General features: G+C 44.4%; 1 protein-coding gene across 3 annotated transcripts in view; it reads left to right on the top strand.

The window, feature by feature from the left end:
• LOC118774931 (nuclear receptor-interacting protein 1-like) overlaps positions 1–26,093 on the top strand; it is a 38,635-nt gene that overhangs the window by 5,419 nt on the left and 7,123 nt on the right. The window contains exon 1 of one of the 3 annotated variants that reach the window (XM_036524552.1): positions 13,859–14,021. The exons of 1 other annotated variant lie outside the window; for it this stretch is intronic. The gene's annotated coding sequence lies outside the window, so the exon portion shown is untranslated. Of the gene's footprint in view, positions 1–13,858; positions 14,022–22,137; positions 22,514–26,093 lie in introns of those variants that run through there. One more of the 3 variants, XM_036524551.1, reaches the window with a different exon arrangement.

The following is a 26,093-nucleotide window of genomic DNA, read 5'->3' as shown; positions in this document are numbered from 1 at the left end:
GGTCAGATAAATTAAGCGAAGCAGCCCACACCATCCTCGCCCGTTTCAGAACAGCAACAACAACGGTACAGCGCTTTACAATTCAATTAATACAGGCGATAAGAAAACAGGTCCGCAAGTTTTGGAGAAGGTGTTAATTGTAGCCATCTGAGTATGTCCGCTGGTGTTCGTCACTTAATAAAGGAAGAGAAAAGTTATGCCAAGGATCCCTGCTTAGAAAGGGATGTAAGCGTAATTGGAGGGGGGAAAAGATACCTGAAAGCATGTCTCTCACCTCCTACTCAACTGTGACATTAGTACAACATAGAGATGACTTTTCTGTCCACAGCCTAGAAATAAAACGCCTGAGTTGTTTCTCCACCTTTATGGTTAAGAAGGTTACACATGTTCATTGACAAGTGTTGGAGCACAGCAACCAAAAGGTCATGTTTAAAATACATCTATGAATGCTTGTTGTCACTGCAAATAGGCATAAATACTCATGTGCTGTGGTTTTTGGAAGGGTACCATCGAACAGTTTGCAGACTCTAAAATGAAGGGCCAGATGTATTTTTAAGGGAGCAAAAATGGATCTTCTTAGATCAAAGGTTTATGCACGAATTTTTAAAACTGCAATTCCCTTTGCCTTCCAACACAGAAAAAAGCAGGCTTTCATGCAAGGTGCAAGTGTATGATAAGTATGGAAATCATGGAAAGATTTGTCGGACAAACTCGTGGAAAGATTTGCCGGCTGACCCTCTGACCACAATTATCATATTTGTTTTTGTGTGTTTTCCACCACGTTCAAAAGTACAGAAGGGCAAAGGTTAGAACAGCGGGTCGCAAAGTACGATTAAAAGGGCCCTGTAACACCGCGGCGGGATTTTTACCAGACTTGGGCCTGTTATTCAACAACGCCTTAATTTAACTAGGTTATATCCAGCGAAGCTCAAAGAGCAGTAGGGCTCACTGAAATGCCAGTCATTCTTGGCGAATCCCGAGTCGTGTGAAGGTTACAGTGTGAGCTGAGGGATTGATGTATGAGGCTGTCTTGTGAAGAATTCAAAGTCCAAGGCCACTGCAGTGCTGGCCTATTAGAGGCAATGTCCTTCACAACTTCTTAGCTGGCTGTCCTTTCGGGAACCTTCAGAGCGCAGGCAAGGGCAGTGTGTCTGGTACAATAAGCCGTGCGAGGAGAGATTTACGTAATGATCTGACTTTAATGCAGGCATCTGACACTGCACACGTACTCGCTCCTGCCTTGCATAGAGGCAGCAGGAGGAGGAGGAGGAGGGGGGAATATCCCAACTTAATTACGTCTTTCTCTTTTAAAAGCTTTTATTTTAAATTAAATCTGCCAAGCAATTAACTAAAAAGGAATTTTTAGAATGTATGAATAACTGAGAAGATTGATATATTGCACAAGAAGATGGCGGTGCATGCAATGGAATTGCATCTGCAAGTTTTAGATTTATGTGCATAGGAGCATTCCATTTAGGAAAAATAACACAGGGGTAAAACTTGTTTGTACCCTGAGATATGTGTAATACTTAAAGCACAGGCAACACACAGACCTCAGCACACAGTCCATGATTTCTTTCAAGGTTTCATGATTATATAATCAGACAGTATTCTTATGGCAGTAAGAACAAGTAAGAAGGTGATTTTTTTTTTTCGCTGTGTTCCCTTGTCTTACAGCTGTCAGAATATTTTTTCCCCTTAGACTTACATGTAACAGACAGAGAAGGGTGATTAGAGAAAATGGATAGCCATGTTCAGAGGGAGAATTAAGGCAACAGTGTCTGTCTGTGCTGGGATTTGGGATTTCCCCCTCTACAGATTTGGATTGACACAAATCTTCTCCCCTTAGTTTAGTTAAAAGGGTAGTTCTCAGCACATCTAGCCCTGGTAGAGGTGTTTCCAAAATCCACCTTAGTGTAGCCTTTCAGGAAACAGAGCAGCTTCCTGTGCCATGGAAACAACCCCCCCCCCCCCCCCCCCCCACAAAGCAATGTCTCAAAAATGGCCATCTGAGTTGGAGGTGATGGCCAGGTCGGGGAGAATGTTCCCTAGGTCTTTTGTGCGGCTTGAATAATTATGGGCAAAACTTGTTTGAGCCTACAAGCAATTGTGCTACAAATAAGGTGCTTTGAATGAGCCACAGAGAGCTAAATACCTATAATACGAACATACCTATCTCGCTGCGTATTAGAACTTTATTTAGGGGTGAAGAATGGTTTTGCTTAGGTCCTGTGGCCAGTGCAACACAAAGACACAGAGGCCCTGTTCACACCTGGCATTAACATGCATCTTTGCTTATAGAGCGGGGAAGTGAGATCCAATCACAAGTGAACAGCTCTAAGTACGTCAGTTCACACCTGGCATTAGAATGCATCTCCACGTGCATCTCGAGTGTCCACTTGTGATCGGATCTCACTTCCCTGCTCTGTATGCAAACAAACATGTACATCATTTCCGTTAGCAAATGTAAGTTTAAGCATCATTTAAAGGTCTGTTTGAACGAATCTTGTTATGACTGTCACTATGAAATAATGCGTGTTGTATCTGTAAATGAAAACCTAGTTGCCTAGCAAGCTAGATTCCGTTCATCACTGAAATTAAATAACTCAGCTGCAGCTGATCTTTTGTTAAATTCTGTTTATCATTGGAAAAAGCAGAAACGTTAGATTAGAAAATTTTCAACTTCACGGTATTTGTCTGGCACCTTGCCAGTATGGTTGAATTAAATAGGCTAAGCAAGATATTATGTTTCCAAAGTTTCTTACGTAATTCACTGCAATGAAAATGTTTCATAATGTAGTTTAATATCAAAGGGTGTTTGCTGGTTTACTAGTATTGTGAATAAATATGAATTACTTTTCTAAAACTGAAGTGCGCTTGTTATGGAAGAACGTATTCGAGGAAAGAAGTGCATGCATTACCTAAGGAGCAACTTGTGCAGAGTTAAGGGTCTACGTAATCTGATATTCATGATATCATAAATGTTGTTATGACTCCCACAATAGTCTAGAACTACAGCACTTCATGTATTATTCATAATACCATTTTTCCATGTAATATATTGCATTAAACCTTTGGGGCTTGGAAACATTTGAGGTAGCTTGCGAACTCTAGTTGTTGTTGTTGCCTGTTGTCGCACTTAACCTTTTCTCATGTAAGTTATTTTTCATGCTGTGTAGCACACGTGTTGCGTTACATGGTTATGTTTTCATTAGCGTTATTAAGCTTCTCATAGTTTTCAGTTAGCATTTTTAACGTTAAATCGCTACTTTCTCAAAGCTAAAATTAGCTAGAATTTTTCCAATCTCGTATTCTAATCGCACCGGTTTTAGCATATGCGCTAAACAGCTAATCAGACCGGTGTGACCGTACGCGCGAAAGGGTTTAATATGACGCCGTTAGCGTGCAAATGAGTACGTACTTTCACTTACGCAGAGGACGTCAGTTGAGTAGGTGGTACTTCAGTGTGGCCCAGGACACATTCGCGTACACACTGCTAAAAGAATGTGGCCATATGCGGCCCAGACCACCTCTGAATGTGGTCTGAGTGGTTGGATCTTGATGCGTCTTGAGTGTATTCACACCTGTACTTAGAGCTGTCCACTTGTGATCAGATCACCCAAGACGCATGTTAATGCCAGGTGTGAACAGGGCCAGAGCCACTGTGCTTTGAAGAAGTTCATCGTTTATCTCAGACAGAGAAAGAGTTAGTAAAACAGTAAAATGTAACCTGACACTTGACAATATGCTCCACCAATCAGAGTAGAGCTTGACTGGACAAGTCAGACATCTCATCCAATACAGAGGCTGCAAACCTGTCTCATCACAGCTGCCACCCTGACAGAAGCACCTGTGGAGACACCCACGGCCTGGTGACGGTGTCATCTGCAGGGCTGCGTTTCTCTTCCATCCTCACCTCCTCGCGTGACCTCAGTGCCGCTGCACTTTGTCTTGTAAGCTGCTGCACTTTGTCTGCAGCAGTTATCTTTGGTAACAATGCAACACACATTGCTACATACATTTGTCAAACCGCATTAACTCTAAGGAGCAGATAAGCACACTGGGTTGTGAGAGGACATCTAGTTTTCTGTGGTTGTCTGCTGTGATGAAACTTTGAAGAAATGGCAGAATGTTGACCAGAGCTACTTCTTAAAACAACACTGCTTATGGTCAGTATCCAAGAAATGGAAATGTGTATAATGTTACTATTTACCCTGATCCAGCGTCTGAGCTTTCAGATATGAGCTAGAAATGTAATATTCATTTCTTGTATCATGAGATATGTGTGTGTAGCCTTCTCACAGCATTATTCATGTATCATTTCTGTGAACATTTGTGGCCATGATTTTTAAGTGTGACTCTAATTCATTATAGTAACTGTCACAGACTCGCTACTTCCCCGGCTCGTTGTTATGTAGTGTATGTACGAGAAGTAGGGCTGCAAACTGACATGAGTGTAAATGTACAAAAGGAAATTCAAAATTCAAATTCAAAATAAAACTGGCACCGGACGGCCCTCGGAAGGAATGGAGCCTACCTGTTGCCTTCGGGTCTGTGTTCTCGACCAGTCTGGGCCAGCTCGATCTTGACCTGCGTTGGCGGCCAGCTCTGCGGTTGTTGTATGTGTTCAAGGTTTGTTTTTATTATTTTTTAAGTTTTTTTTCCCCTAAAAGTAGTGTGGCAGCACCCACCGTGTAGACATGAAAAAAATTGCCCAGTCTGGAGGGGTATGTGGATGGCGTTGGCGTCCGTCGTGGTGTGGTTCAGTGGCGTGCCGTCACTATTCTATTCCAACAACAAAATGCGCATATACTTGAAATTATTTTACCGCTAGCTCATACATTGAGTCGGCTCAGTGCCCACGAGTTGATCAAGCTTGTATCCTCCTCTCCCTTGGAGGCAAACCACTTGCTCGGTTTGAAACTTGCCGCCATTCACATGCCAAACTCCACCACACCTTTGATCACCTGGAGCTCCTATGAAGGCAATCAGAGGTAGCCCCACCCTTCGAGGGACCTTCAGCTGCGTGATGATGTAGCAGCAGGTGCCAAAAGCATGTATGTGTGTAGGTGTGTGAGAGAGATACTACCCCCCGTAACATAAAATAGAGGGGGCATAGAGGGGAGGTGAATAATGTTGGCAAGATACTTGTACAAATACACATATCAAATGAGACACCACCTTTATCCGTTTTGAACTATATGCAAAATATTCACAAATAATAGAAAGTTTTCTAGCACAGTTCTCAACTCTGTATCCTGTTTGGGTGTTTCTGTTTGACTAAAATGCACATCTGTTTGGGTGAGATGTATTGGATGAGATGTCTGACTTGTCTGATCAAGCTCTACTCTGACTGGTGGAGCATATTGTCAAGTGTCAGGTTACATTTTTGTACTGTTGTTGTACAAATGTCATGTTTGAAAGTTGAAAACAGGTATTGGCATCGATTTTAATGGGAAATCAATTTGTGGGACATGAACACACAACTCTTTTTGCTCAACTTTCAACTACTCCCACTGAGGTCCATACAGAATGCATGTTATGCCAGCCTATTGAACTGCAGTGCACTGGGACTGAGAGTAGTGGAGGCAGGGCCGCTGACCTGGGCTCTCTCTGGCAAAAACAGGACATCTTTGAACTATAATGCACTGTGAGTGAGGATAGGGGAAGCAGGGTCACTGACCTGGGTCTATCTGTGGGCAACACGGGACATCTTCGAAACTCAAGTGCACATACAGTGTAGGCTTTCCCTCAGGGGACTCCAAAGAGGCACTCAACAGAGCCGAAGTCTCACTCTGTCTGATGTTCGCTTTGTCACAGTGTAAAAACAAGATGGGGGTATCACAGAGGAAAGCTGAACAAGTTTTACAGAAACAAGTAGCACAGAGCACAGGTCTGCTCATGGGGCAACCTTAGAGGCAAATGAAGCAGAGTGGCGACTTATACCCAAGTGTGTTTCTATGGCATTTTCCTGGATTTGTTGCCTCAGGAAACGGTGAGTAACTTATACATGGATTCAAAATATGCACCAGGTTTTACAGTGTGAATTTTCACATTTAACACAGACAGGCTAAAAAGTGAATATTTCATGCTTTGCGCCGAGAGTGCAGCAGCCACGTTAAGTTTCCCTCTGCCCTCTATGAATTAGCCTTTGAGTCACTGTGGTGCTCTCCCCGTTCTGAACCCTGCATTTTATATTCATCAGTGGAGCGGCGCAATCACTTTCTTGCATCTCAATTAGCTTTTCATGGTTGGCGAAATATTTTTCAGCTGCGGCCTATCCGGGACTCAGCAAGCGGTTTTTGAAGATGTCCTTGGCAGAGCGCTGAAGATAAATGCATCCCGGTCCCAGCGAAGCGCTTCAGACTTTTAGAGCCGGAGCCAATCAAAAGAGCCCCTTTCAGGTCCTGAAATAATGACCTGACCTTGATCGGATCATCGAGGCTGCTGTTTAGCAACACTCCACCCACCCCCCCCCCACCCCCCCAATCTAGTCATGTGACTTAAAATTACATGCTTATGTGAGTAAGTGAAAGAGCACCCAGGCTTTTGTCGTCTCTTGCTTGTAACTCTAGGTTGATGTTCTATTCAGAAGAATCACGGCAAGGTCAGCAGTTTCATAAGATGTTATGACCTGCCTGAAGAAAACATGCTCTTGTCTAATTCTGCAATTTCAGTTGATTACGAACAGCTTTGCTGAAATATACTTGTACGTTGATAACTTTCAGATGTGCAGTATACTGGTTTTGAGTATATTAAGTCTTTGAAATGTATTGTAGGAATGGGAGGGTATCACCTTCACATAACATTCATTTTAAGAATAATACAATAATAAAATAAGAAGAATAGTCAATGTCATTGGGACATGTGATGTGACATGTGACACAACAGAGGCTTCTGCTATCCCCATTACAGTGCTGTAGGCCCCAGAAAAGTGAATAAATTTAGACTTGCAGCAGCAATTTGGACAGCAGCTGTTGGGACTTTGTGTAATGGGCTCGTTACTTCACCCGAAGGCTGTGGAACAATAGATGTTTACGCTATGTCGTAGAAACTTCTACCCAGCTGATTTATGTGGATGTGATGTTCTCATACTGTTTGTGCTTAGCAGTTAAATTATTAATCATTAACAAATCAAGACCCCTTGATGGATGCGGCAGGCGTGTAGAACGTGTGCTGCTACTAACTCCACATGACATCATTTGTCTTTCGCGCAGAAAATTTGTTGCATTTGTATCACCATTATGTGTCCAGTGAAGTGCATCCACAGTGGAAAAAATTACCTTGGCGCTTTTAGGAGATACAATAAGTCCACTCTCTACAAATGTGCTTTAAAGCAATGGTTGTAAATGAAATTTTCTTCTAAAGCTGTAGCTTTTTTCATTGAAAGGCAGGTAGGATTAGTTAAAGTAATATGGAATTTCCTGTTTGAATGTTCTATGCACCGAATGCATGAAACTTCAGTTCTGCGTAAATAATGAGTCACTGCATTCAGTCACACTTTAAGGCAGTAAAATGAATAACATCAGTAAATTAACTGACTTTATGCAGGGCTTTTGGACTGTCCTTGATGAATATTGATGAGAAAATGATGAGAATATTGATGAAAAAATACAACTGGGTTTTTTCTTCATTTTGTTTGAATGAACAACATTTGAATACTGATCCAAGTAATTAATTAATGATCTCATTTTGAATAGTCACATATTTTAGTATTCAAGTCTAATCCATATTATACAAAATTGACAGGTTGAGTGAAATTTGATTCTTTACATACTTTTAAGTGGCTTTCTTTCTCATGTCCTCCTGCTTAAGAGCTATGCAATACCAATATTAAGCCATCAGGAGGGCAGCCTGAATGCAACAGTGGCATTTGAGGCGCTCTCTTGGTTTTCAACGAGTTCACCAAATTATGTCTTTACTAGATAGGATGCCAGTTTTCACAGCAAATGAATGAACAGGATTCATTCTTGCAAGAAGGTTCGTTTTGCCTGTGCCCCCCCCCCCCCCCCCCCCCCCTTTCCTGTAGAGGCCTCTTTTAATCTGGCTTCACAGTCTGCTGTGGTGGTGTTTCCAGAAGAGCTAGCTGAATCTGTGGGGACGTGAAGACACAGTCTGAGAGAGGGGGGCTTGTGAAAGCATACCACCCCAAAGACCTCACAACCGTGAGGATTAAGGGGGCAGCTCCAAACCTTTTCTAACAGTTTTTGACACCGCTCCAAGGTGGTTGCGACTGCAGACTTATTTTTCAGCCTGAAGAGGAAGACAGGTCCTGTGACACATTCGCTAGCATGCAGCTCGGCGGCTTGTGTAACACTCTTTTCAGGTCTGAGGTTGGCAGGGTAGCCAGACACCTTGGATTTAGTGTAACGGGGACTTTTTCTAAGCCCTCATTGTGGGTTGACCTTGCTGGTTGGGTTGAGGTTAGGTCTGACCTGGAAACGGTCGACTTCATTTTAGAAAGGGCAGAAATATCAAATTAAGCACAAGTTTATTAATCCTGTCATCTACTTGCAAGAGAGATCTCCCGTCTTGTTTTCAGGTCACCTGTAGTGACACAGTGCCACGTGGTGCTGGTCTTTAAAAGTGCACTGTCACTATTCTATAACTTTATTGGTGTAATACTGTGTTGACTGCATGTACTAGCCCTTCCTTGACTTTCACAAACATAAACATTTCAGTCAGATTTGTCCTTTGAATGTCAGTTCATTACATTGTCGCATTAATATGCTTTGTACTGAGTGGAAAAAAAAAAAACACATCAGACCATTTTAATAATGTGGATATGAAAATAACTACCATAAAGATTTTTCCTGTTCAACATATCAGATACAGTTAATACCACGTCTTTTACCCATAACTAATAGTCAGTGAAACGCCACAATCTCAGCTCCCCAAAAACATAGCATGTTACTTGGCCTCACAATACAGAGGCTTTTAATCCATACCCTCCCAGCTCCCACTGAGCTCGCAGAGCGCTGACTTCATTCTGGAGCTACGTCACATCTGCGGAGATGGATATAATCAGGCAAATGCTTATCGTCAGCCGAGGAAAGTTTAGCGGCAGATCAGACTTGTTTGCCTGAGACTGAAGGCCACACTGAGGTCAGCTCTGCAGAAAGCACGCAGACGGCGAGCGGGCGAGCGAGGGAGCGAGAGCGCACAGCACAGAAAGTGAGTGCAGCTCCAGGTTCACAAAAGTCTATTTTTATTCCTCCGGTCATTTATATTTTAAATGATGTAGAGGATCAGTCTGTGTCCCTGGCAGCCATACATGAAAGCATGTCCTCAACTCGAATAACAGCTGCACTCCCTTGCAAGACATGTCGTTCGCTTGTGCAGACGGGAAAAGATCAATATCTGACCATTCGCTTGTTTATGTCACGCAAAAACAAATTATCATGTTGCAGGAATTAAATTGCGAGGCGCTCGACGGCAGCTAAGTGTGTTCTCACGTTATCAGCAGACACAGTCTCCTACATGGTGAAACTACAAAACAAACGGGCAGACGCTGCGAAAAGCAACTGTTGAACACTATCAAAGCTTGTTGAGATTTGGAAGCCAGCGCCTGTAGAAATGGAAGTTAATGAATAAAGATTTCCTCTCCTCAGACTGTATTCTGCTCAATATGTTTTTTTAATAAGGCTAAGGGTTTTATACGACACTGAAAAAATCGCGCCATTAGCAGATGTAATAATCTTCAAACCGAATGAGGAACGGCAAGCGCGAACCCGGTGAAACGGGCGTCTCGGCTGACAGCCTTGGCTGGGAGCGGTATTTAATTAAGGCGGGCGCGGCTTACACGCTGGCTCGCTGATAAGGATTTTATACGTTTCTGAAGGCATGAGAGTCCCGCTCTTTGATTGGTGGGGTTAATGAAGGTAGTCTCGTTAGAGCTGCTTGATCGGACTCAGCAGAACTCCGTGGAAAGTGGGTCAGGGTGACCTATTTTTCTCACAGTTCACGGGGGCGGCAGCGGAGCTGTTTGCTACTTTGCAGGGTGGTGGGGGGTGGCAGGGGGGAGGATTCGGAGGGAGTTATCGCGCGGGGTCATGTCGTGACACGTAGCGACACAAAATGGGGTCAGCGTGAAAAGGGCTCCGCCTCGCGAAGGGCTTGTCTTGCTGTGCGAAGGAGGCTGTAAATGAGTCGTAGATTAGCTGCCTCACGCTGTGCCGCGAGGTCCCGCTCTCCCAGCTCCTGTCACATTTCGGCATGTAGAATAGCCCGTGGCATTTGCTCCCCTTCTTGGGCTGGTGCCGTTTTTTTCTCTTTTCTTTCGTCCTTTCTGCTCTGGCACCTGGATTTTTTTTTTTCCCCTGCGTTTTATTTGATGGAAAACGTGGTCTTCTGTTCACATGCGCTGAGCATAAAGGGACAAAACATGAGCTAGGTCTCCTGCTGCTTGGCGGTGAGGGGGAATAAATGTTTGTGTCTGTTGCTGTCATGGTGCTAGTGGTTATATTGGCTTATATAGGTCTATATAGTGGTTATATATGGTAGGGACAGAGTGCACCGTCATTCCATCGCCTTGGTTAAATCACAAGTGTTAGCTGTTAGAGTATAAAAAAAATGGTTTAAGTGCTAGAAATGATACAGCTTTCTGTTTTCTCAAAGCCTGACCCTTACGTCAGCTCGTCAAGTGCAGTCCACTAAGGGTGTTTGCCCATCATCTTGATATAAACTTTGTGGCACTCAGGCATGAGCTAGAAGGTACCTGTTCCAGTTGTGCCACAGTGTGGGAGCTTCATAAGAAAGTAGATCAGGTACACCAAAAGTTTTTCTCAAACCATTTCTGAGCCTAAGCATTCCAGCCAGGCAAAAAATAGCTTGACAGGACTGTAGAGCGGGCACAGGATAGTTCTCTAGCTGTTGTTTCTGCTCCATGTGTATAGTGGGCAGTCCTGTTCTAGTCCTATCAGCAGTATAAGACTCTTCTGGCATGGAGTGTGCAAGTTAATTTGAACAGGGAAAGATTGTTAGATGGGATCATCATGTGACTACAGTGTAGCCCAATGAGTGAGTGCATTTTACCCGCACCTGTTGTAGTCGCATAGGATCCTGTATTTTGTCCATTTCTGTAGTGTTTTCATTGCTAGCTAACTGGCTGGCTAACACCTGCACTGTGAATGAGATTGCCTGTTGTTCACAAGGACCTTAATTAAAAAGCTTGATGTTTACATAATGTTTCTGGATATAATTACGTGTAGTGGCATAAAATAAATGCAGGGCATTTAGCTAATCTCCCTGGCATCTTATATCTGCCTCCCAGTCAACATTAACCTTCCACTCCCTGAGATACCAAACACTGGCCCTATTGATTTGGTTATCTGGTGGGTCCTTAGTTCAAGTTTATAACATAAACTTGTTTATCAACACTGATGGGGCTGTTATTAGGAATCCTCCTCCTGTGTATGATATGACCACATCCACACCATACCTAATTTTTTATCAGAGCTATAAAAGGGCAGGATTGGCACTGGAAGATTCTTTATTATGCTACTGCCAGAATGACTCATCTGGGACCAGATCCACAATGTACATAATATATTCCTAGATTAATTCTACATAGATTAGAATTAATGGGCAGCATTTCATAAATGGGTCCATCATTTAGAGCATTGTATTTAAAGCATACTGTTGAGATTACTCTTACTGATTATTTTATGATTAATTAAATTACACTTATTTATTCGATCAGTCTGTGCAGTATGTAGTTTATGAATAGGTGTGTGTGTGTATCAAGGCTGTCAGATGATTTTTTTCATTTCTGTAAGTTTAGTTGGTTGATTGCTGGGGTCTGTTTTGTTCTTAAGTTCCTTACACCAGCATAATTGGGCATTCAGCAAAGTGATCCCCCTTTGTTTACAATATTATGTCCAGGTTTTCAGAAGGTGGAAAGCTAACAGACATTTGTCATCAGTGTTGGTGAAGTTTATTCAGGCTCGGCAAGGTTAAAAAGAGACACATTTCAAGTTTAAATGCTGCGCCAGCCCCATGCCAAACATCGAATATATGTCACGGTCTCATGTTTTCCCTTTAAAGTATGCAGAACTACAGTTCTATGAAGCATCTGATTCATTCACATGAGCTTTCAGCTGCTCTGACCCACTCTGAAACACATAGTATATGTATATGGGAATGGGTGTTTGTGTGTAGTCTGCTGATATGACCTCATTCATCATCATGGACATTGATTCATAATTAATTGTCTTTTTTAACGTAACAGAAATAAGCAGAGTGTCGTCATTGTCCACTGTAGGTCATGTATTATGATTATGTCATTTTTATAGAAGTCGTACAGCCTTGTATTTTGTGTAGCAGTCCAGGTTTTTCTGCCTTTTCATGGACTTAAGTCATGCCACTCATTTGATGACATTTATCAAGTAAAAATACTGCTTTGGGATTGAAAATCCACCACTCTTGTACTTCCCAAGAGGTTAGATTGTTCAGGAAGTTTATTTTTGATTGAACCATTTGGTTGCTATTTGGTCTTTTTTTAACTCTATTTTCCTATTGCTGTAGGAACTGTGTGTGTGTGTATTCGTATACATGCATGTGTCTTGAGTCTGACAGTCCTTCTCACTGTAACCTATGACTTTGAAAGGCACTAGTATTTGCTGCACTTTTTCATACGATGTCCTGCTGCAGTCTTTCAGCTGTTTCAGTGTTTGTGTGTTTGGTCTACATGGTCTTCGCTTTGTGTGTTTTGATACCTGCCATGCATCTCACTGTCTGCGTGAAGGAGAGCCACAGCCTCAGCGATATGGCCCTGACCTTTCTCTGAAACCTTCACCTCTACCGTGAAAGCTCCTCTGTTGCTTATCAGAGTCCCTGACAGGTGTTCACGTTATACGCTGCGTGCAACCTAATCCTTTATCTGACATCATTTGGCTTCGGAAGCAACCCCTATTTAAATTTTGCAGGCTAAATTAAGACTAATGATGTTACTGATGTTTGCCTAGTTTCCAAGCCGTGCGCAGTGTCCTCGCAGATTCACGTCAGTTTCGGATTGTGAAACTGGGGACGGCCCACGATTGCCGTGTGCCTACCACGGTGACCTAGCTGGATTTATTTGACTCCACACTTCAGGGAGAAAGTGAGTCATGCCATTTGTGGAAGGGACAGAAGGACAGGCATCCAGGGGGAGGTGCAGAAAGGCAGAATATGTCTAATATAAAGGATGGACTAGCTGCAATTTGGTGAGGAGTGTGAACTGGAGCTCAAAAGGCTTCCCCTTGAATCATGGATATTTCTGGAAGTAACTTTCTCTACTTCAGTGAGAAACTCTTATCACATTCTCTCCATCTTTTGATAAATGTATTATGCTTTGGGAATCTAGCCTGCTCGGAGAGAATCTCTTACTGTATCTCTCAGAATTTCTGCAAGTCTGTTATTCATTGTGGCAAGTACATCTACGTTCTACATAATCTGTAGTAATGAGGACTAATTCCAGGGACCCAGTCCCCGAACAGTACGCATGGAGATGTTTTTGCGTGCCTTAATGGCAGTTCTAGATAAGCGTCCAAGTCGAAGTGAGGGACACCCTGCTCTTACAAAACCCTGGCAGGGAGCTGAGGAGTGCTTGTGGCGACACGCGGCCTCCTATGAGGCTTGGGGTGCTCCTGAGAGCAGGACAGGAACAGCTGGTCACAGGCAGGATGGGGGCTTGACATGTGATAACATTACAGTCATGAGGAGAGCCGGGGGACGCTGGGAATCTGCCATCTCTCACTGTCTGAGAGCTCCAGTGCATCCAGTCCTTCTGCAAACCACACTGACTTGGAATGTAAATAATGCCTAGAAAACATATTTGGTCGGCCCAAATCGAATTTTGCGGATTGTGCTTTTAATTTATGATTACGTAGGCAGAGCTCGCCGCTTCAAATATAGTTCACCTAAAACATAATTCGTTCCACCTTGCTCCCTGTGGAAATAATGCTGCCCCCGACCCTCCTGTGAAAATGGATTCCTCTGAACAACCGGTGGCATGACCAGTCTTACAAATCGGATCAGAAAAGGTAATTTGATGCAAATTAGCTAAATGTGGTCCCTCACGGGAGAGAGGGCGGCGACCCACTGGCTGACACAGGTGCATGGTTTCATGCAGCAGTCGAACGGGTTGTCAGGCAAGATAAGGCATGCATGGAACACTGTACACACAGTTTGAATGGGCTCAGTCAAGGTTGCCTATCAGCTTCAGTGGAGAATACGTAGAACGGCCACTGTTTGCAGGTAAAGTATTCATGTCTGTCCTCTCCAGTCATTTGAATATACACACTCCATAGTGTTTGTTCGCAACACTTAAACGTGGGTGGGATGAATTTTGTACCATGTAGAGGTTCCGTATTTCTAAAAGCCCTCCCTTGGAGTAAGTCATTTACAGTGTCCTTCCTATGTGAAAGGCATATTATTATTATAGATCTATTGGTTGTTACAGTAAAGCAACTACTGTTCCGGTCTGAGGGGATGGTGTAGTTTTGCGAAACCTTCTTCAGTCCTATACCAGAATGTCGTTGGAAGAGCATGAGCTCAAAGCAGCTCGTACAGAAGTCACTCGAGCCACGTGAAGATGTTTGTGACTGTCCGACTTTGTATCATGGCCGTAGCAAACGCGGAGCAGAGAGTCCAAACCCAGCGCTTTCCTCGCAAGAGTCAGATTGCGCTCAGCACCGTCAACCATTTTCAACACGCGCGCCGAAGCCGCTTCCACTCCTCAAATAGCAAATGACTTTGTGAGGAGGTTAAAAATATATTGGCCAGACATTTCGAATGCCGTCTCTATCGGCTCAGTAGTAAGGTTAAAGATACAGCATCCTGATAATTTTTTTTTCTCCCCCCACCGGGCTGGAGATAAGAGTGGCGCAGATTAAAAAAAAAAAAAAATCATTTGAGGAGATTTGAGATGTCTATCAGGCGGGTGTGAAGGTTTTTGTCTTGCAGATCCAGTTCAAGGATGCCTGCAGGCAGAGCAGCTCTGGCTGTGCCAGTGATGCGGCTCAAGGTCACACGCGCTCGCCCCGTGACATTCAGCAACGACGGGGAGAGGAAGGGGGGAAAAGAGACGCCGCGAGATTCATCACCCGCCCCGCGCGCACAGAAACGCAGCCTTTAACTCCCTCTGTGTCTCAGCCCGCCCGCGCCTCATGCTCAGAACTGCCACCTGCCAACGGCTTGAACCGTTTTTTTTTTTTTCCCTTACAGCCGTGGTCAGTGTCTCTTGTACTTACTGAGTACACATGCGTGGGGTGAAGCTGGAAAGCCGGGAAACTGCTTTGTGGTTGACACGCATGCCAAAGGCACGCACACACATGCACACACGCACACACGCACGCATGCACACGGAGTGGAGAAGTGGGCAAGTGAGCGAGAGCGAGGGAGAGATTTAGATTATTTAAAGAGGCAGGAATCTGAGGCCTGCTGAATCGGTGCCTTGTGCCGCGCGAGTGGGACTTTTTTGATTTGGCAACAGCGAGCCCTCCCACCTCTGCCCGTTCAATGGTACTCCTCCTCCATCCGCCGTTATTTTTGTCTTCCTCAGTCCCTCAAGAGCGCAGAGCAGTTATTTGAATAAAACAAAAGCCAAGAGTGCAGTCACTTCCTCTAACACTAACAGCAGTGGGCTGTCAGGTCAGTCAACCATCACCAACTTAACAATGTGTAGAGTTTTGACCAGGTTCACAGGTCAGGTTTATAGATGCAGTGGTAGGAGGCGTTTGGCAGGATTGCCCTGGTTGAAGTTCCTTCTTGGCAGATGTTCTGTGGAAAAGAGGTAGAAAGGGTCGCTTAAAAGTATGTGTATGTGTTCTTTTCTGTCCCTTCTGCCTCTGCTTCTGGGGTTGAGTTGTATCATGTGTTGGTCCGCTGAAGATACAGTTCCCCTTGACTCTGCAGGAAAGTTATTTTGGGTCATTCGCAAGAAAAAAAAATGTGCAAAATAGTTGGTTGGGAAAGAATAGGCTTTCCAGCTGATGGTGGGGGAAAATGTTGGATTATTCATGACGCCTCTGCATCTGAGGAGAGATGTCACTGTGAGAGAAAACGCCAACCCAAGTTGTCAAAGTTGCATCTATTTTGAGTCACACTGAATTAAACTTTCAGCTCAGACAGGATTTGCTGAATAAGTATCCATTACTCCTCTTGCAAAACATTGAAATGCTTACTTCCCTCAAATCTGGATTTGAAGTGTTGGAGGACCTTGGTGACCTGTGGTAAATATTGCTGGATGAAGCAAAATGGCAGCACTTTATCCACACGGGTAAGTATTATAGGCTGTTCGGGTTTTAAAGTCATATCGGTACCGTTTGTCCCCATTCTGTCATTTTGATGCAATGGAGACAGCAGTATGGTGTTGTGGTGAGGCAACTGACCTTTTAATCACAAGGTTGCAGGTTTGAATCTAGGGTAGGGCTTTGCCACTGAAACCCTGAGCAAAGCCCATAACCTTGTTAGCTTCTGTAAATATAACAGAAAATATATATTACGGAACATGAATATAAGCAGAGTGTTTATCAAAATGTCGAGCGCTTCAGTTAAATGTTAGAAATTGGTAAATACAAAAGAATGAGTCGAAATACCTAAGCAGAGTTTCAGTTTCACCCTGGTCACGTTCAGTGCAAGTTTGTGGAGTGCAGAGCTCCCGCTGCCTGAAAGAGCTGAATGTGTAGATCATGAAGTACCCTGGCGCTCGACCTTGTCACGCGGCTGACGGCTGTCACACCGTGAGGCACACTTGTGGTCGTCCTCCTTTAAGTTTCCTTGAAAACTCCTCTGTGGCTCTTCGCCGCGCGTTTGCGCTGATCACTGCAAAGAGGGCTTTCGCGAGCTTTTCTTATTAACTACTTCCCTCATATGGGAAAAGGCAGGAGACCCAGGCGCACTCCTTTTTTAATGCACTGCCTTTTCCTCAGTCATTTAATTAAGGATGGCGAGATTATTCAGCCCGGAGTCAGTGCCTTCTGCCTTCCAGGGTCTCATTTATCTCTGATTAAACTTGTCTAATTCTGGTGCTGTATTGCCTGTTCCTTCTGGCCCCAGAACAGAGCGCAGACGCCGAGTGTAAAAACCGGGGAAAGGAAGACTGCAAAGCCCGGGTAAAAGGCTTGTCCGATTCCTGTTTGTCAGCTCAGAGAGGCTGCTCGTTAGCACCTTGACAGTTCATTGGGCGCGTTTTTTGAAGCGTGTGACAGCTTTAATATTCAGGTCAGACGAATATGATAATAGCGCTAATGTCTGAACCAGAAAACAGAAAGGCCCGGCGTCCGGGCTGGCTTAGGTGGGCGGCGGCACCCCCCCGCCCGCCGGAGCCGAATGGGTTAACGCGTCGCTGTAATTGGCACCCGCAGCTGCTGCTCCGTTCGACAAGGGATGGCTCTGCAGCGTCTGCTTTGTGTGACAGCTGCCTAATTGGGCATTCTCCCCTTGTAGCGAGCCTGCCTCCTCCAGCCCGGCTGCTGACGAATGGCAGCGGATTACAGATGAGGACACGGTGACCCGCTCGACCTTCCCACGGAGGGGTGGGAGGGGCCTCGCGCACGCTCAGCGGCGGCGGGTCACTGCAGGATGAGGTCGTGAGAAGGTGGGGATACTGCCAGGTGGCAGATGACAAAGTGTCACCTGACAGTAGCCCGATGTCAGTATGTCAAGGGTAGAGCTATTGGCACTATCCCCGACCTTTTTTTTCTTTTGGGTGTTTTGTTACAGTTTCTCGCTCCCGGCTGTATCTGTGCTTCAGCTCAGCGACAGCCAGCAGAAGCAGAGGGAAACCAATCCTGAGCGCAACGTTTACAATTTGTATTTTTTTCATTAGGCTTGTGTGTGTGTGTGTGTGTTTCCCCTCCCCTCTGCTGTCTGAGTCCTGGGTGCCAGTACTTTAGACAGCATTAGCCTTTCTGGCTAACTCTTTAGCCTTTACTGAAAACGCATTAGCCTTTTCAGGCTAAAGTATTAGCTCATTGAGGGTACTTCTGCCTGGCTGTATAGGAGGCTGCCAGGCAGGGGTTACGCTCTGGTGTTGTGTGAGAGTAATCACACTCGTTGGGCTCATAGTGAAACGTAGGAGGTGGTGTCCTCATATCCTTTCTTCTCTCATCCACAGTGTGGCTGCACTTTGTCTGACCTTCATGGATGTTACACTGTGAAATACTTGCCAAACGTGGAATTTTATTTCACAGTATCTTCAGCGATTAAAAGTGCCATATGCTCTAGGACCTGCTGCGGTCTTTGTAGAGTTGTTTTTTTTTGTCCTCTTCAAATTTCAACAAATTAACCAGGGAGTAGTTTAACACAAAACCACTTAAAAACATCAATGTTGCAGATAAGGCCTGGTGCGAATGTGATTGCATCACACACCGGTGAATTAAGGTTAAAAAATACTTCCCATTAAAATGGAAGTCTTTGCCCATTTGTGGCCATATAGCCAGTTTCACCACTCTAGAGATGTCTTTTAACTTCTCAAAAGAAGGGACCATTAATGCTATATCCTATGGAAGGTGCCAGAGGGCAAGTTAAAGCAGTCAGGGGATTGCCCCTTTATGCATGTGTATAGAAGGGTACTGATATCTTCCCTCTTTCAGCTCTGTCATCATTGCAACCCCCCCCTTCCCCCACCCCATAAGAAAGCAAACCCATAGCAGCAGTATCTGCGGTCAGTGCCTTACCGGTTTCTGTCCTCCACGATGCAATTTGTTTCCCTCGAGGTACAAAAGCCATCAGTAGTAAAATGTGATGAATTAGATCACTCCAGTGGACTCACCACCCCACCCCCCCACCCCCCCTCACCCTGTGTGTGTCTGCGCGTGTGTACGTGTGCGCATTAGTGCGTGTGCGTGTGCGCAGACAGAGAGAAAGAGGGAGAGCGAGGGAGGGAGGGAGGAGGGAGGGAGAGAAGGATGGCTGGGTTACTGTAGGTTTACTGTTGACCTTGTTGTGCACGTAGCTGCTTTTCAGTGTCTGAGTCAAGCTGCGTGAGCTCTCTAATCCCATGCCCTGATACACGTAGACTTGATTAGTGGCAGCAGTTATCTGGGCAGAAGACAGTCCGCCCTCCCCTCGCATTGTTCACGACTGGGGCACGGATGGGTGTCAAACTGTAGGGGAGACGGAGAGAGGGAAAGAGAGAGACAGAGAAAGAGAGAGAGAGAGAGAGAGAGCCGCATTAGTATTCCAGTGGAGCATTCCTGCCTGTAGAGCAAATTGATTACCACACTCTACCTGCACTTGGCATCTCAGCTCTGGGGGAAAAAAAAAGGTAGGGCTGCATATTGGGTCTCTGTGTTTGCGTTACACGCAAGAAACATGCCTGGTTTCCTCAGTGTGGCTGGTATGGCATCTCCTGCCGTGTTGTCGATGTAATAAGATGCAGCTGTCTTCCTTTTATATTCACAGAAAAGATCAACCTGGGTTAGAGAGCAGCTGTGTTAGTCTAATAGCAACATAAATTAGTATTTCAGTGTTCAGAATCAGCTTTCCCGCATTCTCCCATGTAAGTGCACATGTTTGAGCAGTTGACGGGAATTTTTAGGCCCCCATTGTAGCACCACTACCTCTGGTGTTGTGAAATGTAGTTTGCCTAATTTTGCCATCTTCTAAACTTTGTGTAGATTATGGCAGTGAAAGCAGAGACGTGTTGGTAAACCTAGCTCCTCGTCTCAATGCTAATTATACAATATCATGAGGGTGATCTGTGCACAGGGGCAAAAGCTAACCTGTACCACAACATTCTCTGAATACGTCAGTTACCACAAGCTTCTTTAGATCACTTAATCTGTAGGATCGTTGGACAGCATGCATTTTAAGACAGTGGAATGTAGTTGTATATAATTAAATGATATGACTAAGAGCATTACAAGATGTTTTGTTTTTCATTGAGGCAGGGTTGAGAAATTGAGTCATTTGAGGAATTTATGTATATGAAATGTTGTATGTATAAGTGTATAAATGAAAATATATGAGTATGTTCTTATCAGTCTTTTGTCAAAACTTTTTGCACAGTGGAAAGAAGCTCCCCAAACATGCCGCACACAGCATTTACCTTTCTCGTGACTGACCTCTCCAAACGGCCGTTTACACTGTTACATTAGATCATCGCAGATGGCCAAAACTTCTTGTGACATCACCCGACTGACTTGCAGACATGACTAAGTATGCTTCAAAAGAAGCGTTGCTGCAATCCTGGACAAAACCAGCAGGGTTTTCATGGAAATGGGTGATGTGCTCTGTTTTGGTATAGGAGTGGATGCGTTTCCTCTGATGTTTGCGTTAGTGTAAGGTTTGCCTGGGGAGGGGGAAGGGCAGAGGTCAGTGGGTTGAGATGTCCCGTGGTGTTTCTTGGCTTGTGCTATGGGGCCGACCTGCCAACTGGGATGACGTTACCTCAAGTTTCCTCTGAAAGGTTATACTTAATCGTTTTATCTTTTAGTAGGTTAAGTGCATATAATTGATTAAAGAGATTCAATTAATAATGTCAGTTTGGTTTAAAGGACGATCTCAAAGATATTAAAAACAGGACATTTAATCACACAGAGCCAAGGCCTGTGTGCATTGTCTCCGTGCTCATTCTTTTTAGGTTTGGATAAACAGTGGATATTTTCATTTAGCTTTGTGTAGAGTGCTCTGCTAAGTGGTACATCATAACATCAAATGGTACATCAGAACACTTTTCCAAAAAAACTCAGCACCAACCATTTTTCATACTGCATAGTCCATTTGCAAGTTGGTCTTTTAAACTTCTGAGATGAAAAACATGCCCTGGAGACATTGGAGAGTTCACCTGAACATAGCCCAATGGGGAGGGAAAGCTGTATATGATTGCAACTGAGTGATCATTTCATCCTTTTAAATGCTGTTTTTCACTCAATTTGTCGATCAGAACTTGCCCCGGTGACACAGGAAATAGTTAAGGTTAAATCTCTAATGCAGACTGTGGCGAGAATTGTGTTTTTAAAACTAATGAGACTCCCAGGCGCTGGTGAGTTTATCAGCGAAGGCCATGATCTCCAACATGCTGCGAAGGCTGCATCTGCTATATCTATTCTACTTCAAACTGCGTTCAGACATTGAGGCAGTCGATAACCCAGCTAATTTTGCATGCATTCGCACGCAAATTCTTTACAGTTCCTAAACTTGCACATTCGGTTGGTGTAAGTCACATATCGGTAGGTGCAACTTATTGGCTGAATACTAACCCTTGCCTGTGGTTAAAAAATGCTGAACCTCTTTTTGCGCTGTTAGTGGAGGTGGTAAGCCCATGGGACTTATGTGGTATCTAATGCTAAGAATATTCTTCCTGTCTGTCACCATGTGTGATTATGTTATGAAAGATCATGTCAAGAAGGGGCAGAAAGAAGATGTGGAAGAAGTTAAAGGCCAGTTTTTTTAACTGCAGTATGCGGTACATTTTCCTTAGATTTGTAGCATTTTTTGGTAAATACCACTGAAGCTCAGGATGTTGTGTATCGAACAAACACCTGCTCAGATGTCTTTGTTAAAGTTAGGGAAAAAACAAAAATAAGACTTTGAATAGTTCCCTGGGTTTTTGTTCTTTCCATTACAGTGTGTCTGTTGGTTTTTGGTACCAAGGGCCTGTTGGGTTTGGTAACTGTGTGGGAAGAGATCACTAAGAGGGTAGACAACATTCATGAAAAAAAACTATCATCATGTCCAGTCTCATCTTTTCAGGCCATAGTTCATTTGGTTCATACGGACAGACGTTCATATTGCAGCTAAAGTGGGCCCAAATATTAGGCTTTATTGTTTAGTACTGTTAGCGAGGTCCAGTTATAGTCATCCTGACCTTTTCTGTGAAGAGCTTGAAGCCTGCAAATTACAATCATTGAAAAGAGAGAGGACACGTAATATTGTGACCCCCCCCAAATTCTTTTTTTTTTTTTTTCAGCAGTAGCTTCTGCCAAAAGGAAATTCGCAAGTACAATATGAGTGCTCTAATGCACTGACCCCCAGCCTTAAATTATAAAGGGACATCATGAGCTGATGTGCTGCGGTTCATTTCCATTACCGGTTCACTGTAATTGTCCTCTTTTCAGGAAATGGGTTCTGGGTGGGTTTTCCACAGCCGTGCAAATATTTACGACAAACACAAACACTTCATTATAGCTACATCACTAATCCGGCCAGATCCTAGCTCTTGAGATCTTTTGGAGGGCATGTGGAAAGTGCGGCCATGTCAGGTTACGTGACGTGGGCGATTCCTCAGCACTCTGGTCTGACACCGAGTTGGTGAAATGATTAATCTGTGCAGATCCATCAGTCTCAGCACCCCTGTGTGTCACGCACCGAGAACTGAAGGAGCGTTCCACAGGAAGGCAGGATCACACAGCCAGGTCCCGTCTGAACTGTGCTGGTGCTGCTCTTTCGAGTCAGGGCCGCTGCAGACAGGCGAGGAGGTCGCTCTGTCGTTAAGATGAAGTCCGCCATCATCCTGAAACGGCGGTGAAATTCTGCGGAGGCGCCTGACCGTCTTGCCTCCGCACTGTTTTGGGCGCGCAGAAGAGATGTGAGTCCTTCTTCTCCATTGTGTCAGTCATCAGGACCCTTTGCTCCAGAAGTGTGGGCACTGCAGGGGGGATGGGCTTTGGGAATGTAGGTCATGTGGACGTGCTGTTTGTTCGAGTTTGAAGTAGGAATTGGTGGGTCTAATGAACAATGCAGTGTGTGTGTGTGTTTGTGTGTTTGTGTGTGTGTGTGTGTGTGTGTGTGTGTGTGTGTGTGTGTGTGTGTGTGTGTGTGTGCGTGCGTGCGTGTATCATATCCTTGGAATTAAGTCACTTTTTTTTAATGTGACTGTGACTCTGAACAATGTCTTAGGAAGGTTGTTGCAGTTTCATAGTGGGGTTTTTTTCATGGCTTTTACAAAAACAACTGTTAACTGATTTCCCCAAGGTGACAGAGGAATTAGTCCTTCTTTGTATAACAGCATAGCTGCTCAAGAAGTTCTGTTCCGGAGAGTAGTACAATTTTCTTTTTTTGTATATAGTAATGGAAATATCAGAGCTGTGAATTTCTAACATGATCATACTGTACCTCATCTCTCAGTGAGCATGCTGCTGACGGGAATTGAGTAAATGCAGCAACCTGGCTACAGATTATGTGTTCTAATAATGTTTAGCCCTTGTCTCTCCTTTAAACTCTAACCTTGATGCACCATTAATGCACTGGACACATCTGCTAAGCAAGAGTTTTCAGATATTAGCAGTACACACAGCAAGGGCAGGTTTGTCACTTTTTATTAAGACCAAGAGCTTTGTATGGACGCCAGCTGTTGCATCAAGTCGAAAGCCTGCGCGAATGACCTTGACTTTAACTGTGGGTCCTGCAGCTTTTTCCTTTTTTCATCATGCATTTTAAATAGCTTAAATGGATTACAAATCTGGACAATGGAAGCCATTTATTATCCAGTATTTTTGGGACAATTAATCTTGTACCTCTCATGTGAGCGATGGAAGATTGGCTTTGGATACGAAATCCTGGCCATTTGTGTCGGCTCCCGTTTTCACCTGAATCATCCCTTTTCTTTCAGCTCTGTATTCCAGACTGTCTTACACCTACTGATAATGTTGGGCCCCTGTCACTGAACGGCAAAAAAATGAGGGAAGAGCACTCTCAGATGATGTAGCTGGCTTATTTCTTTCTTTCTTTTTTTTTTTTGCTAGTGGTCAGTAAAATCATTTAGAATACTGGCACGGTAGACGTTATAGCTTGACATCATCAAAGATAATAACAATTACTGGAAGCGCAGAGGCTCAGAGGCAGTGCATTACCTTTCTTGTCCAAAGGATGGATTTAGACAGACAGAAGGTCATTCTGAGCATTTGCACTGCAAGGTCCTGTTATAGCCACATATTTACTGTCTTCGCTTGCCAGGTCTTGCAGTGCTTGTTCAAGAGCTCTTGAATAATGGGATTTGTCATCAGAGATGTAGAGCATCTGCAAAGGCTGTTTCAGTAATAATAAATCCGATTCATTTGTACTTTTTTAAAATGGTAATGCGAGTCTAGACGCATGTACCATTCTGAAAACCATTCAGAGCAGCACCATATTGTTACTGAAACAGGCCTTTTTGGAATAGAGGATGTACAGTTATGTGTCTTTATTTTTATTTTTGTTGTAGTCTATTGTCAGTAGGCATTTTAGTAACAAATACATGTAAAAGACCATTTTTATTTTAAATGTCTAGGTACCAACAGTCGTCAAGGTGAAGGATATGAGTAAATACCTCTTACACAGAGCAGTGTCCCTATTGTTGTGAGACGGAAACAGTGTGCAGAAAATAAACTTAATCCTGGCAGTACAGGTTATTCTTGGACGTCTGGTGCCCCAGATTAAACAAGTTACCTTTAATTAGTTGCTGTGGTCAAATTTAGGTTACACTTGTGAGTGGCACTCGTGGTCAGTTCAAGCTATTGTGATGGCGATTGTCAATCCCCTTGAATTTTGGTTTCTGTTCCACAATGATAAAATGTTTTGAAATGGTAGCGTCTGCAGTACTTAATTCCTTCATTCCCTCTTCTTTTAGATACCCGTGGTTCGTTTTTATCACAGTGGTGTCCCTGCGTGATAACACCTGCATGATTTTTTTGCATAATTGGATAGGCTATGTGTTAATGAGGTTTCACCACATCTCTTGCTTTTCCTCAGCTCTTTCTTTGTGTCGTACTTCAAAGCCTAAGGTTAGAACAAGAGTGAACTAAGGAAAAAGTCAACCATAAAGAGGATGCAACATGTTGCATGTATATGCTCTGCTTTATAGAAGGCAGTATTGTCCTCGCCTATATCAAGTAGATAGGCCATTTAGAGTACACAGCACTCAAAGTACAAACATGACATTGGTAAAGGGGAACACAGAGGGGCCGGGAGCTAAGCGGCGCCGGGTCGCGGTTTGACAGGTCAGGTTTAATGGATCTGTGAGGAGGTGGCCCCGGCTGCGAGACCTCTCCCCTCACTGAAGATGGAGACAGGGTTCAGGCTCAGACAGCCTCTCACGTCGGCCCCAGTGTGTGACGGGACGCTGGCGTTTGAGGCGCGCGGCCCTGCCCCGCGGAGCCACGGCCTGACAGGGGCACCGGGTCCCCCTCGCACCTGCCTCTCTCCCTCGCACCTGCCTCTCTCCCTCCACGCCACTGCCAGCAACGCTGAAGGTTGGAGCTGGCCGGTGACAGCCACCTCCACTTCTGAGGTGACCATCGGACACGGACAGGACTCGCACCAGACTGTCTCGGTGACACTGACGGCGGGGAAGAGGCCCTGCGGGGTCACCTCTCATTTGTATTAGTTGAATCCGTGTCTGGAAGCCATAGCTCCTGTGAAGGATGAGAATTAGGCCTCTCCGTGTCTGGTCCAGAAGGAGGTGTCACATCAAAATCAACCTTTACACTTTTGTCTTTGTTTCATTTTGTTGACTGCAGTAGCCATACAGCATTGTACGCAATTAGTATTGCTCCACCTGCGCTTCATTATATGCAGGTTTGAAAAAATCCTCTAAGGCTAGGGATACAAATGTACTTTTAGACTCAAAAATGATTTTTTTCCCCCCAAGATTTAAGTGCAGTTCCCCAGGCATTTTCCATCTGCAATTGAATGTTGTTTACTGTTTTTCACTTTTTTTTTCTCCTTGAAATTTGACAGCCTCTCATAGCTCTCTCAGGCATTTGCATAATATTCAGACAATTAAACAAATTCTACACAAAGGTTGTAGTGTACGGTATATATAGACACACACACACACACACACACACACAGGCACCACGCAATACATGCATATGCATATAAGAAGAGTGATGAGCCTCGTCTGCTTATGCAGTTTGTTAAGGCCTCAGTTTGTACTAAAGGCGGACTTCTTTGTGACTTGCGGAACGAACAGCAGCGGTGCTGGTTCGCAAGTCTCGGGCTGAAGGTGCAACTAGCCCGCTTGCTGTCTGCCGATGTGTTAGGCAGCCTCAGAGACACGCAGCTGCAGAGTGGGAGCAGGGGCAGAGGGGGCTGACCTGAGAGCGCTTTATCTGCGGGCTCTTCAGAAACTGCCACACGGTGCGAGGCAGAACACGTGCTACCTCCACACTGACATCCAGGCACCGGCA

The sequence above is a fragment of the Megalops cyprinoides genome, chromosome 3, assembly GCF_013368585.1.
Source record: "Megalops cyprinoides isolate fMegCyp1 chromosome 3, fMegCyp1.pri, whole genome shotgun sequence".
Lineage (NCBI taxonomy): Eukaryota > Metazoa > Chordata > Actinopteri > Elopiformes > Megalopidae > Megalops > Megalops cyprinoides.
Note: the sequence above shows the minus strand (reverse complement) of the source record. Positions and strands in the feature narration are given on the sequence as shown.